We start from the raw sequence: 10,719 nt of genomic DNA on the forward strand, positions 1-10,719 counted from the left end.
GCCATCTGTCACTGCTCCTTTGCTCACCCCTGAGGAAATGTCGCTGCACTAGGCTATAGGGAGACTGTCTTCCTGTGGGCAGAAATGCCTGCCCAGGGCTGCCAGGCAGAGGAACCAGCCTCCAGCTGGATGAAGACCGGTATCTGGGAACAGTGTGATTCTTCCCCTGGGAATAGAGCTCGCGTCTACCCTCCCCCTCCCCACAAGCCACTTCTGCTTGGTCTGTGGCAACCCAGTGGGCGGAAAAGAGAAGCCTGCCTGCTGAGCCTTGTAGCAAAAGGCTCCAAGACATTAAAAATTAGGCTTATTCCAATCTGTCCCAGTATTCTAAAAAATAAGCCCTCCATGCAGTTCTGAGACATAAAATAGGACTTTCTATGGACCTTTCTAAAGAGGCTACTAAGACCTTCCTAAACCCGCTGCAAACTATGTAAAACATTCAATCATTTCTTGGGTTTTTCCTTAAAAATGTCCTGTTGCTTTTCAATGTTAGATATTTTCCCAAGAACCCTCGGGAGATTTGCAGCGGGATAATCCAGCTTACATGGTAAAAATGAAACCACTACCACACAGCTAGTGATGCAATAAATAAAGTACAATAAAAGTAGCACTGAAGAAAACCGGAAGGTTTGGTATCTTAAAAAGAAAAACCACAGCAAGATTTCTTTGACCCACTGAATCGTTTCCCCGGGTTTCTCCACGCACTGACCCGGGGTTTCTGTTCCCAGCCAGAGCCCAATTCAGGTGAAAGAAAATCCCAACCACCACGAAGTTCTATTCTATTTCCCACCTCCCCCCCCCCCATGGAAGACATTACATTTTTTTACCCTATATTGCCATTTTCCCCTGTACTCTCTTACTATTTTCTCCATTTAAACATTGGAATAATAACCATATTTTTAAAAAATTTTAAATCTTTATTTTTGAGAAAGAGAGAGATAGATACAGAGAAAGAGAGAGATAGATACAGAGTGTGAGTTGGGGAGGGGCAGACAGAAAGGGAGACACAGAGCCCAGAGCTCAGGACAGCCCAGAGCAGGCTCCAGGCTCTGAGCTGTCAACATAGAGCCTGATGCGGGGCTTGAACTCATGGACCGGGAGATCATGACCTGAGCAGAGATCAGGAGTCAGTTGTTCAACCGACTGAGCCACCCGGGCGCCCCAATAACCATATTTACTAAGCATCCTGGTTTCTTAAATAAGAAAACTACCGCTCAGAAGGATGAAGTTGCTTTCCCAAATCACATAGCAAGTAAAAGGGAAAAAAAAAAAATCTGGGCGTTACATAACACTAAAACTTGCTCTCTTACCCCAGACTAGCATCAGGAAAAAGATTGTGCAGTTGATTATATTTGATTACAGTATATTTATGGAAACTATATAAAGCAACATTTCTTTATATTACTCTTCTCTAAAAGGAGCCACAGGGGCACCTACGTGGCTCAGTCCGTTGAGCATCTGACTTTGGCTCAGGTCATGATCTCAGGGTTTGTGGGTTCGAGCCCCATGTCGGGCTCAGAGCCTGGAACCTGCTTCAGATTCTGTGTCTCCCTCTCTCTCAAAAATAAATAACATGAAAAATAATTAAAAGTAAATAAACAAATAAAAGGAGCTACTTGTTACAATAATAACAGACAGGATTTGTGGGTCTAAAGAGCTGGTCTCTGAACATAGTTCTGTTATTTGCCAGTAACGTGACTCTGGCTAAATACCTCCCTTGACCCCATTTTCATCATTTATAAATTGAAGGTGTTGGATTAAATCACCTCTAACATCTTCGCTTACTTTGAGAATCTAGCCACATCAACTAATAACACAGTTGAAGCACAGGTTTAAGTGACAAACCGTTATTCCTTCACAGCAACTTTTGACCCATACCAGTTTGCTATAATCTACATCATTATCTTTATGTGAGGAGTACATTCTCAGAAAAGTCCTCTCTGATCTAAGCAAAGCCTGGTCCATAAGCATCTCTCCACCCCCTATCTTCCTCCACCTTGTTCCTTTCCTCCAGGAAATGCTTGTCACAAACTGCACCCTTGTATGTGTCTCTTGCTCCCCTAGCTATAGGCTCCCTGAATGCCACTAAGTTTATCTACTGCTATTTCCCAGAACTTAGAAATGAATTTAATACACACTCAAGGATGTGTTGAATGAACGAATGAGTAAGCAGATTGCCTTTGAAATAGTGTGGTGGTGATTCTTTGTTTCTCACTTGTAAAGTTAACTTTAGAAGCAGTTATCAGAGATAAAGGCAACAAAAGCTTAATTTCTGTGAATGACCGAAAATCATAAAATCACATGTGGACGGTCTCTGATCTGGGACGGGGCGGGGGTGTGGGGGTCAGTGTAAATTTCACTATCTCTATTTTCTGAAATGTCTTTACTGAACACAAATTGTTTTGCATTCAGATTTAAGTTTTTAAAAAGTACAAACTTTTGATGTGCTCTCTAATTTGGTGTTCTTCTGGGAGCGATTAAAGCTAAAAGCTGTCTACTGGGATGGGGATCTTCAAGGGAACCGTGTGGTGCACCTGAATCTTCCCCATCTTTGATTCACTGGGGGTAAGAAGATGCATCTCATTATTCCAGCCCCCCTTGGAGGTCCGTGCCACAGACTAGGCTCATGAATCCTGGATCTGCTGGGTGAAGTTGGGGAGCTGACCTGACAGCAATTCACTTGGCTAGGACCCCTTGTGGTGGGAGGTTTTGAGTAAGCAAGGAGGTGAGGGCAAGCCAGTGTGGACTCAGAGCATGGTACTGGCCAGTGGCTCCACGGATGATACATAGCAGCAGCTAGACAGTGTGAGTTGTGTTCCTGGAGCCTATCGATCCCCAAAAGTATCTCTTGAATCAATGACTTAGCACCTGCTAACTCCAAGAATATCATAATCTAATGCCTACATAATTCCGAAAGCAACACATCTGGGTTAGAATTTGGATCCTGGGGTGCCAGGGTGGCTCAGTCAGTTAAGCACATGACTTTTGATTTCTGCTGAGGTCACGATCTTACAGATTGTGAGTTCAAGCCCCACACCAGACTCTGCACTAACAGCTCTGAGCCTGTAGAGATCCTCTTTCTCCTTCTCCCTCTCTCTCTGTCCCTACCCTGCTCATGCACATGCGTTCTCTCTTTCTCTCAAAAATAAATAAACTTTAAAAAATTAAAAATAAAAGAATTTGGGGGGTGCCTGGGTGGCTCAGTCGGTTGAGCGTCCGACTTCAGTTCAGGTCATGATCTCGCGGTTCATGGGTTTGAGCCTCGCATCAGCTTTGTGCTGACAGCTCAGAGCGTAGAGCCTGCTTCAGATTCTGTGTCTCCTTCTCTCTCTGGTCCTCCCCTGCTCAAGTTCTGCCTCTCTTCTCAAAAATAAATAAGCATTAAAAAATTTAAGAAAAAAATTTGGGCTCTGTATATTTTCTGATCTCTAAGTTTTAAATCCTTACATGTAAAACAGGGCTAATTATAGAAGCTTTCAGGGTTATTGTATTCGTGATTGAGAACTAATAAGTAGATGAAATTATTATAGTCTTGTAAAATGATAGAAATTCATAATAATAATTGCTTTTGTCCCAATGTCAAAGCTGTGGGTTGCTTGGCTTTTGAAATTGTGAAAAGTAAAATGAAAACAGAGTAAGTTGCTTTTGTTTTCCTTTCACACACACACATACACATACACACACACACACACACACACAACCCGCTTTAAGTGATTAGCACAGTCACATGGACAGAAAGTGACAAAGCAGAGGTTTGAATCCCAAAAAGCACTCTTTCCACTTGCCCAGTCTTTCCCAGTATTTCTCCTGGAGCTTTCCAAAACTAAGGTCTTCGAGCCCTCATCTACTAAAGGTGAATTCCCCAGGTGATTCCTACGGGTGAACTTGGACTGCTGATCCCAAACCCGTCCAGGGGCAGCATGAGGGTAGAGACTATGAATGAAAGTGCCTTCTCCCACTGCCTGGTAACCAGGCTCACTGCACCCCAGGGCCTGATGGCCACGCCCCTTCTCCCCTTCCCAGCTCTGCTGCTAGAATGGCATGAGCTATACAGGAAGTCCTCTACCAGCAGAAGGCAGAGGCTCACTGCCAGCTTTCATTGTTGGAGATTTGCTACTTGGGTAGAAAGGAGATATGCCGACGTATCACTGAATATTCGAAAAAGCAAAAGTAGAGCACAAACACACAATTAATCACCAGAAAAGGGCCTGAAAGCATCAAATTTATCTAGAGGCAGTGGTGTGCTGCAAAAGATGCGACACCCAGGGTTCTCAAAAACCGGCCCTGGTTTGTAGCGTTTGCTGGTTTCCGTGGTGTGAGTACTCCCACTTCGGCCTATTTTAAGCTACCAATGTGAGGCCCCCAAATGCCGAGTCACAAAGACCTGTGCTATATCCCGTCATATGGTAGTATTTCCAACCACACACGGAATAGACATGAGTAACCTCAGGAGCCTGGGAAATAATAAAGTGCAACAAAATAACCAGGGGTAAGTTTTCAGTAGTTGAGTATCTCTTACCTTCGTCTTTAATATCTATCTTACTCACTTGTGATTTCATGTAATTTTATTTTCAGTAATGACTGTCCAGCGGCCAGCTCTCACACATCCTGCAAAGTTCAATACTGGCACTGTGAGCTGGTAGAAACGGGCTCTACTCAGCATGTTGGGGACAGTGCTGGCCCAGGCACTGCATATCTGTGTTAGAGATGGGTGGGCGAGTGGAAACAGCTGTTTGCTTGCCTTAAGAACATCTTGGGCCCCAGTAGCACTCCACAAGCCTATCACAAGCCCAGAACTGGGCTGAGAGGGGCAGGAAGTCTCTCTGGTTCCTGCAGACCCTAAGAGGAATTAAAGCCTGTGTACCTTAGGTATAAGCAAAACTGGTGTCCTATCTTTGAGGCTTCCTGAGCTCAGCAAACCCCCACATCTCTACCCCTGGAAGAGAGCTAACATTCCTTCAGAACCTCTCCTCTCACAATTAGAGATAAAAGATTAAAAAATATAAACACCTAGGGGGGCCTGGGTGGTTCAGTCGGTTACATGTCCGACTTTGACTCAGGTCATGTTCTCACGGTTCGTGGGCTCGAGCCCCACGTCGGGCTCTGTGCTGATGGCTCAGAGCCTGGAGCCTGCTTTAGATTCTGTATCTCTGTCTCTCTCTGCCCCTCCCCCAAAAAACATAAACAAAATTTTTAAAACACACACACACACCGCTGGTTGAGGTATGCCTGAAATCCATTCATGTCTTGAGGAAGGGGGCCAGAGGCTGGAGGAGAGGAGAGGAGAGGAGAGGAGTGACCAGGATAGGAAAACTATCTGGGGCATTTCACAATCGGCCTATGGTCAGTCCTGTTTTCCTCCAGCTGGTGCCTCAGTGCTTCTGCTGTGGGAGGCAACCACGTGCTGCTTAATGCAGGAAGTTATTATTTAGGTTTGGGTTCAGACAGGCATGGGTCAGAATCCAGCTTCCTTGGACACAATACTAACCCTCTTTAAATGCATGTCAATCTCCCCACGCTCCCCGCCCCCCATGCCAAAGGAGGCACTAGTGCCCACATTAGCACTGCTGTGAAGTAATCTAGCTAAAGGGAGGGCCTGGGTCATGGAAAATGCTGGAGACACAGTAGCTATTTTTGTAATTTTAATATGGTCTAAGGGTCTAGTAATGCTTCAGGATTCTGAAATCCATCCATCAAAGCATCTTGATACTAAGAAAAAAAGTTGTGATGAACAGTAATCTGTGGCTTTAATTAAGAAATAAAGTGGCTCAGTTGGTGGAGCATTTGACTCTGGATCTCAGCTCAGGTCTTGATCTCATGGTCCTGAGTTCAAGCCCTGCATGGAGCCTACTTAAAATAAAGATAAAAAATTTGAAAAGTGAGAGAGAAGTATACCCTTATCTCCCACAGGCTAAAACAATGAAATCTGTTGGCAATTGTTTACAGCACAGTAACGCAACAAGGGCAAAACGCAAAATGCATTTAACTCACGTGGTTATAAAAAATCACGTGAGGGCGCCTAGATGGCTCAGTCGGTTAAGCGTCAAAGATTCCTGATTCTGGCTTAGGTCATGATCTCACCATTCGTGAGTTCAAGCCCCTCAGCGCAGAGCCTGCTTGGGACTCTCTCTCTGTCTGTATGTGTGTCTCTCAAAAAATAAATAAACTTAAAAAATTGCATGAAGATAAGCATGCCACAACTCTTACAGGCTGTTGAAATAACGTGACCTGTTTCCTAACATGCTGTGTATGAAGAATACTATTTCAAAGGAGGAGTATTAAATTGTTTGTAGGGGAGTATGCTATTCTAGCATGCTTTTTTTCTACTATGCATTTCCATTTGTGATTATTATTTATTTTTTAATTCCAGTATATTTAATTTTTTTAAAATTCCTGTATGATTAACGTACATGTTACGTTAGCATCAGATGTGCAATACAGTGATTCGACAATTCTGTCCATTACTCAGTGCTCATCACTGTACTTACGTTTTTGAAGCAATGCCTTCCCTCAGCAAACAATATGTTGCCAACACTTCCCTCACATCCCCGGGTCTGCCTTTTCTCTGCACATTTGCAAGCAATTGCACAGTCCTGGGCATGGGGGGTGGGGGGGGCTGAGGTTAATGAGGAGTGACAAGCGGCACCTATGGGTAATCTCCACAAATCTACAAATTGCCTGGGACCGCTCCAGGCAATTTGGGGGAGCTGCATGGCTGAGCCCTTCTCCTCTTCTTAAAAATTGAAAAAAATGGGGGCGCCTGGATAGCTCAGTCGGTTTAGCATCTGACTTCCACTCAGGTCATGATCTCCTGTGAGGGGTTTCCAGCCCAGCTTCAGGTTCTGCGCTGACAGCGTGAGCCTGCTTAGTGTTCTCTGTGTCCCTAACTCTCAGCCCCTCCCCTGCTTGCTCTCTCTTTTTCTCTCTTTCCCCACCCCAAAATACATACATATTTTTTTTTTATGTGAAAAATGAAAGCACTTGCACCAGCCTGAGGATAGAGCTTTGCATAGTTCCTGGGGGGCATCGTGAACCATGTGGCAATTTCGGAAGCCCAAGATTAAGAAATGCTGTACCAGGACTTTCTATTTGGGAGGTGGAAGAGAGAAGCATAGGGTAGTTTCTGTTTTCAGAGTATGGTTCCAGGACCTCAAATTTGAGGAAGTCATAGCACAAAGCATTTAATAAAAACATAATACATATCACACAGAATTACACAATGCAGGCACGTTGCAAGACCTACGTGTTAGCTCTCTGCACAGGAGAGCAGAAGACCTCTGATTCACACACAGGCCCAATTTTACACACAGCCCTCACAGATAAACAGTGGCCACAGCTGAGAGTGTTCCGGAACTTCCCTTCCCTCCCCATGGCTTACTGGGGGATTTTTCTCTTCTTCCCCCCACGTGAGGACTCCATCTCTGCCTCAGGCCCCGTTTCCCTTGTTCGGTTGCTGTTCCCACTTTGCACAGTGCTGACAAAAGTTGATGACTACAGTATTCCAAAAGGTGAGGAGAAGGCAAAAAGAAGGAGGGCAGAGAAGCTGGCCCTTTCATCCTTGGCTGTACTCCCCCCTCCAAGAGTCCCAGGGAGAAGGGGAGAGGGCTACAGGGGCTGAGAGCAGAGCTCTGCACACGGATGTGCGGTGAACGCAGTATAGATGTCACACCTTCTTTCTTTTTTTTTAAATTTTTTTAAATTCTTTATTTCTGAGAGAGAGAGAGAGAGAGAGAGAGAGAGACAGCGTGAGCAGAGGTGGGTCAGAGAGAGAGGGAGACACAGAATCTGAAGCAGGGTCCAGGCTCTGAGCTAGCTGTCAGCACAGAGCCCGACACGGGGCTCGAACCCATGAACTGTGAGATCATGACCTGAGAAGTCTGCAGCCCAACCGACTGAACCACCCAGGCGCCCCGCTCACACCTTATTTCTTAAGGCAAGCAGGTGAGGCCGGGAGCTCCAGGGCCTGTTGTCTTTGCGATCTCATCTGGGATGGGTGCCGCGCCGGGGAAAGCAGAATTTAATCACCATGCGGTCTCTACAGGTCTAAGGGGCATCCCTAATCCACCTTCAGAGGGTGAGTGAGGCCAAGTGGGTCCACCAGCCAGCAGCTGCAGTGCTCCGGGCTGTGATGGAAGAAAGGGTTTGTTTCAGGAACCCAAGGAACATGGCCAAAAGCCACGGAGCAGGTAGCAGTGGGGGTAGGGCATGAGGGAGGGCTGAGCAGGGGAGTCAGCCCTCACTCCCCTTCTCTAGTGGACACTTCATCCTTTAGGCTTGTGTGTCCCTTGAGCGTTGTCCAAGCAAACTGCTTCCCCAGGGCATGCATGTTCTGCAGATTAAAGCGTCATTTTGAAATGCTTAATATGAAAAAACCCGATTATAATTGAAACCCACGTACTTATCATAAGAAACTTACATATGGCCATGAAAGAAAAAGAGCTATTGGGTTTTTAAAACACCATTTCAACTTAAAAAAAAAAAATTAAAGGTCAGGGCGCCTGGGTGGCTCAGTTGGTTAAGCGTCCAACTCTTGATTTCAGCTCGGGTCATGATGTCAACAGTTCATGGGTTTGAGCCCCACATCGGGCTACACATTGACAGGGAGCCTACTTGGGATTCTCTCTCGTTCCTTCTTTCTCTTCCCCTCCCTTACTTGCACTCTCTCTCTCTCAAAATAAATAAACAAAGAAATTTATTAAAGACTATAATGATTCTAGGGGCACCTGGGTGGCTCAGTTGGTTAAGCGTCCAACTTTGGCTCAGGTCATGATCTCCCAGTTCATGGGTTTGAGTCTCGCATTGGACTCTGTGCTGACAGCTCAGAACCTGGAGCCTTTTTCAGATTCTGTGTCTTCCTCTCTCTCTCTGCCCCTACCCCACTTGTGCTCTGTCTCTCTCTGTCTCAGAAATAAATAAAACCAAAAAAAATTTTTTTAAATAAAGATTATGATTCTAAATTTGTTACCCACGTGTCTTCTGTACAGGGTCTCATCTGAAGTTTAGTGTCAGAAGTTTGATCATTATTCAATGATAACAGATCATTATTCAAAGATCTTAAATGGTAAATATGGATAGTTGTTACAACAACTATAGAAAAAAGTTATGCTCATAAAATCAGCCTCAAGTTCCTCCCAACTTTAAAAATATCTTTTTAGGGTCACCTGGGTGACTCAGTCGTAACTTAAGCGTCCGACTTCGGTTCAGGTCATGATCTCGAGGTTTGTGAGTTTGAGCTGATAGCTCAGAGCCTGGAGCCTACTTCAACTTCTGTGTCTCCCTCTTTCTCTGACCCTTCCCCATTCTCTCTCTCTCTCTCTAAAAAATAAATCAACATTTAAAAAATGTAAAAAAAAATCTTAAAGCTTTATTCAAATTCACTAATTATCGTCTTCAAATACTTTGTATTTTACTGTTATTATAAGAAAATGAAACACATTTTCCACCAAGCGATCTATAGGTATCCCCCAACTTATTCCAGTTTATTTCAGTATTCTCTAATCATTATACTTTATGAATATGAAAAACATTAGAAAGCAGTGTCCTATATTCTGTTTATTAGTATAGAGCCCCATTGGAGTTACATAAGGTCGATGCTCTGACTGCTGATCTACCCATAGGTAATCATTTTCTTTCCATGAGTGAATGAGTTCTGATTTGCAAACTACAGATTACAAACCCATTATTCCTGACCTGTAAGTAGAGAAAGCCTCAAGCTTTAGTAACAGGTTGCAACTCAATCTTACAGTGCATTTTGTTGGCTGCGGAAAAGATCTGTTTTGTAATGAACTTCATGATGGCTTCTGGGTAACTCTCGTATGGGTTGTGCACACGCTGGGTCAAGTGGTTTCTCCTTGGCAGGTTTAAACCTCCCTTGGCTAGCAAGCTCCTAAAAAAGCAGGATTGCTTTTGCAAGCTTGTGTAACAAAGTCCTGACCAAGTAAAATGCAAGGATTCTGCAAACTTTTTCTTTCATTGCTCTCTTTCTTCAGTCTCTTCCAGGCCACCAGATCCAATCTTTGTTAGACTTTAAAAAAAAAAAAAAGACATTTTTATGGAAAACTTCCTCTCAATTTACCCCACCAGACGAAATTTACTATAAGGCATTAACAGCCAATCAGAACCCTGCTGGAGCAGCCATTTCACGGCTCACTAGCTGTCTTTGGGAGACCTCTTTGTAGGAAGTAAGGCTAATACTTAGTTCCCAGAAGATGAGGTGTGGTTTTAATGAGCTCATTCAAGGGGGGGTGGAAGCGGGAGTGGTTCCATGTTTCTATTTTTAAAATGCTTATAAAGATCATCCCTTATTGCTCAAAGACAACAGAGGAGGGAGAGACATCTCTCACGTTACTATTGGAGATAATAATCGCGCGAACCGTTCCCAGAGAAAAAGCTAGAGCAGTTTATACTTCGGTTTCTGCACACGTTGTCTCTCCCGAGTCACAGCAGGGAAGCTGGTCCCTCCCTCCAAAAGCAGAAAAGCCCAATCGCCCAGAAGGGCTTCTCGTTCCCGCGCTACGGACCCCCTTCGCTGCTAGGGACCTCCTGGAAAGTTCCAGAGGTTCACACACATCCTGCATCATTCATGTCACAGACCTGCAGTCGCTAAAATAATGGGGGTAGGGGGGTTAGTGACGAGTCAGTCAATCCATCTGGCCCGTTTGATTTGCTAGCTGGGCTCATTTTTACTGATGGGCTCAGCTACTTGTCAATCACTTTATC

This window comes from Crocuta crocuta, unplaced genomic scaffold, assembly GCF_008692635.1.
Source record: "Crocuta crocuta isolate KB4526 unplaced genomic scaffold, BGI_CrCroc_1.0 scaffold457, whole genome shotgun sequence".
Lineage (NCBI taxonomy): Eukaryota > Metazoa > Chordata > Mammalia > Carnivora > Hyaenidae > Crocuta > Crocuta crocuta.